Source organism: Cynara cardunculus, assembly GCF_001531365.2.
Source record: "Cynara cardunculus var. scolymus isolate 2C chromosome LG 5, CcrdV1, whole genome shotgun sequence".
NCBI classification, from domain to species: domain Eukaryota; kingdom Viridiplantae; phylum Streptophyta; class Magnoliopsida; order Asterales; family Asteraceae; genus Cynara; species Cynara cardunculus.
Window position 1 is genome coordinate 2837964 of NC_037532.1, and position 5260 is coordinate 2843223.

Below are 5260 nucleotides of genomic sequence, written 5' to 3' on the forward strand. Positions count from 1 at the left end.
AAGTTTTGAAAGTACGTTACCCAAAATAAGAATCAAATTAAAGTACGTTACTTTTTCATGCAATTTGTCCTATTATTTTTTTAATTTTATAGATAAGAAATATATTAATTATGATTATAAAACGCGAACCTTAAAATAATAAATTGTTTTTTTCTAATAAAATTATTAAAGATGTCGTGTACATTTCAGTGTATTTTAAATTATTTTTAATCAGTTTCTAGATGATATTTTAAAATTTTAATTTGTTAAAAAAAGCATTTTAAATTATTTTTAAGTAAATAAATCGAAATTATCCAATTAGAAAACATCCATTATTAAAAAAACATGATGTTTTAAAAAAATGAGGCAAAGATTATTTGGATTTAAAGCATTTTGGGTGATGTTTGTGTCATCGTGAATTGGACGACACTTTCCAGTTATTAATTAAAAAAATAAAAATAAAAATAAAAATAATGGGAAATAAATATATTTCTAAAATTATATTTATTTTATTTTATTTTAAATTTGGATTTATAGGTTTGTTAATCACGCTTCTTTATTGAAGAGTGTTTTAACTTTTATGTATTTCTTTATTATGGGTAATTTAATATAAAAGTATCATTAAATTTAACTTCTTAAACGATTCGGGTCGTTTATTAAACACTTACTCGGTAAAAATTCAACATTATCGCTTACTTACCGGGTAAGATTTTAATCAACAAAAACTGCATCTTATGCAACAATTTACCCTGTAAACGCTAACTGTGGTAAGAGTCGTCGTTTTCACTTACCGGGAAATATACTCTTTGTCTTTGTCTCGCTCTTACTGGGTAAGATTCTTGGTTCTTGCCTTATTCATCCGTTAAAGTAATATGACTTGATAAGCGTTTATCCCGTTAAGTGTTTGGTAAACGACCCCTAAGGCTGTAAACGAGTCGATTCGAGTAACGAGTTATTCGATATTGGCTAAAAAAATAATATAAGGCTCGAACTCGATTAGCTTTTACAAAGTAGGCTCACGCTCGTGCTCAAATATTTTTTTTCAATGTTTGAGCTCGAACTCAATGCTCATTTATAGGCTCGATTTCGAGATCAATTACCTCGTTATTTTAAAAGCAGATCAATATGATTTTATTTCGAAACTGTTATTCATTTTTGAATTTTTTTTTTCTTGTCTTACTACTTTGTTTTGTATTGCTAGAATTGAACATTTTCGATTAAAGTATGCATTTTTTTTATGATATATATATATATACACTATATTATAAAGCATTTGATAAAAACTCTTAAAAACAATTTTTTTTTGCATTAAGTATTGTTTATTAATGCATATTACTTAAAACTCAATATTACAAGTAGATTGTGCGTAGGTACAACTTATTAAAGCTCCATATCTGAATTCCTATAACTAACTGCAGATAAACATAATCAAGTACATGATAAACATCTCATTTTAAATATAAAAAATCTAAATATAATTAGGATAATAAAAAAATAAATTATTTCATTATTAAACTTAAATTAAATTATAATAAAAAATAAATTAAGGAAATTACATAAAAAATAAAAACTTTTAGATAGTTGATTTGATACTAACATTGATATATTTTCTTTCAAATTTTTATGATATTTTCAAATTTATATTTTATTCAAAAATAAAATCATTATTGCTTTTATAAAAACACATAAAATCGTATTATAACATCGACAAAGACAAAGAATAATATAAAACATTAAAATCGAGATGTATTTCGCTGTATACGACAGTTAAATTCCTAATTATCATAATTAACATTGAATTTACGTATTTACTTAAAATGACGAAAACATATTTGAAAAATAAAATTTGATAATTAAAAAAAAAAGAGGGTTACACAACATCAAGGATATTTTAGTCTTTTTAAATAAATTGATAATTATAAAAGAGAGGGTACATCAACGGAACCCTTAAGATCCTCCGTCGTCCGTTTAATTAGGGACAAAACGGTGCCAACGTCACCGTCATTGCCAAACACACGTTACCGTACCCCACAAAGCACTTCGTCCAACCTACAGCTGACTTTTTTATTTTTTAAACATTTTATTTATTAAATTTTAATTTTTCTAAATAAAAAATATACTTTATTTTCTTATTTATAATAATAAGTCGATGATACTTAACGGCAAAAGTCAAAAAATAATTCAACCAACTTTACTATTTCGAGTGGTTTATTACGTAAATTTAGGAGCCGTTTATCCAAATATTTATTTGGTAAATGCTTATCGGTAGGAGTCAACAATATAATTTATTTTATTGAGTAAAATTGTAGTACATTAAAACGGTGTCATATACATAATACATGTATTTACCTGGTAAGCAATTACCCGGGTAGGAGTCATCATCATCACTTATTGGGTAAGACTCTCCATCCTTATCACCGCTTTTACCGGGTAAGATTTTCGGCATTTTCCATGTTAATTAAGGAAAATTACCCGGTAAGTACTTACCAGGTAAGCATTTAGTAAACGGCCCCTTATTTTTTGAATGAAAAACTTTTTAATTTTTTTTCATTTTAAATAATTTAATTCTTAGAACTTTTTTTTAATGAAAGAATTCATTGAGTTAAAATTATGGCGGTAATCTATTGTCATTAATAAAAAAAACTTCATTATTATGAACATTATTATACACATGGGCATCTCCGAATATGAATTCAGTTATGGACAATGCGATTATGTTCATTAATATGAACACTGTGATTATGTTCATTAAATTTTATTGAATACCTATGAACACCATATGCTAACGATTTAATAACTATCTTTGTAGCTCCATAATATTTCAGTTTATGTTCTTTTGAACACAATCTTATGAACGCCTTATGGTTATGCACACACTCTTATGAATACATTATGTTATGAACACATTCTTATGAACACCTATGAACACCATTAAATAACATAAAAGTAACTTATACATAAAAATTTGTAGTATTTCATTAAATACCATAAAAGTAACTTATACATAAAAATTTATAGTATTTCATTAAATACCATAAAAGTAACTTCTACATAAAAATTACCTATTTGCCGTTCATCATTGAATCAAACATTTAAAGTTAGTTTACATAAAATCAAAATTTATAAGTTTTTTCATCAAAATTACCCAAAATAGCAATCTTAAGAAATTCAATGACTTTAATAACAAATTTTTAATTTTAAATAATCAAAAAATAGAATTATAAGAAAATTACATCAAAATAAAAATTGTATTTGTCCATATCACACATAATAATGAATTATCACTTAATATGATAAGCTTTCTAAAATTTATATATAAAGACCAAGTTAACTATTGAACTTGTAACCGAAAATCCAAACTTAGCGGTATTATAGTCTTTGGTCTCCTAGAAGATCAGGGGTTCAAATCTCACCAAAGATGAGGAAGATGTGTGAGTTTATTTGTTGCATTTATCATATATAAATATTATATACTTAAAAAAAGAACTATTAAACATACCATCTTCGAACTTTTAACACATGGGTGTCCTAAAATATGAGCTTTAGAAAGTTTGTTGCATTATTTGACGATTTTTGTTCATCACTATATATAATAAAAACATTGATCATATTTTTCATTTCAATACATATTAAATAAATTGATCAAAATCATATTTTATTCATAAAAAGTACATTTCATTACAAAATAAACAGTTACAAAATCTTGGATAGTTTTGTTCAAACATAAAAAAACTGTCCAAATATCTAGTGTAATAAATTTCTATGCAATTTTTTTTGTTAACAGCGAGTATCTGAACCAGTTTGCACGCACCTCGACTTATCTCAAAGACCCTGAAATACAGCCAGAAAAATCTTGGTAATCATGCAGGAATCTTCAAAAAACCAAACTTTATTAAGAATTGTGTTAACTCTACAAAACCACAAGTAGGGGTGTGCAAATCCTGAATAATCAAAAATTTGGACCTAAATCTGAACGGAAAATTAGGTATTTGTGTAAAACTCAAATGTTCTGAAATTCGAAAACCGAATTTTCGGGGAAAAATTGGGTTCGCATTGGGTTTTATGTTTAGCCACCCGATTTGTCCGAAAACCCGAAATATATGTATGTATATATATATATATATATATATATATAGAGAGAGAGAGAGAGAGAGGTTGGTTATTATACAACCCTTGACATTTGTACAACCAATACAGCCCAATCTCAACCGTCCATTTCATTTGATTAATATGTGATTTCATAGAAGTTTTGATTCTTTCATAATATAAAGTATTAGTCATAATTAATGAAACATATTCATCTTCCATAAATATTCTAATCATAATAAATGAACTCTCATCATTTCCATAAATATCTCAATTTATTGGGTTGTATTGGTTGTACAAATGCGATGAGTTGTTTTTGAAACAAACTATATATATATATATATATATATATATATTACATAAATATACTTATTTATCTAATTATCTTTTGAAAATTCTAAAAATCTTAAACGGTCATGGTTTTTTCTAATTTCTAAACATACTATCGCTTTATCAATCATCTAAATTGATTGAATTCATTGTCAAAATCGATTGGGTATATACATTTTTTTGCATTATAACTAAACCAAAACCTGACCGACCAACCCGAACCTGAAACAATCCGAAATACAAAATCCAAAAATCGAACCTTGATTTCCATATCCAAAATTCGATCGGGTTTTTGATTTTCCCATCCGACCCCCGATACACACCCCTTACCACAAGGTTGTTTTCATGTATTTTACCGTTAAAAAACGTTTGTTTATTATTAAATTAAAATAACTTTATTGACCTAATTCCTTGCCTAAAAAGTGGATGGTGTCGTACCCCTTGTTTCTTTCCACTTGTAGAAACTTGGCCACCCTTCAAATAAGTTGGGTCCCTAATCTCATGCAAAACCTCTATTTTTCTTTTTCCCTTTTTCCTTTTTTATTATTATTATATTTACTTTTTATTATTGTTTTTCAAAAAATGATATTAAATTATTTTTAATTCTTCTAAATATGCTTATATTTTTATAGACTGTCGTGTTTTTGTTGTATTTAAAAAAATATAAATAGTGATCCAAAATAGATACAATTTCACTTTTATCATAATAGGAGGTTCCCAAATGATTAAACCCATACACACACATATATAGATATACATAGACTTGGGATCATGTGAGAACATGGGTTTTTTGTGAGATCCGTAAGACCAATTTTCAACCATTGGATTAGATATACAATCTGAACATTCATAATCACAAAATTGT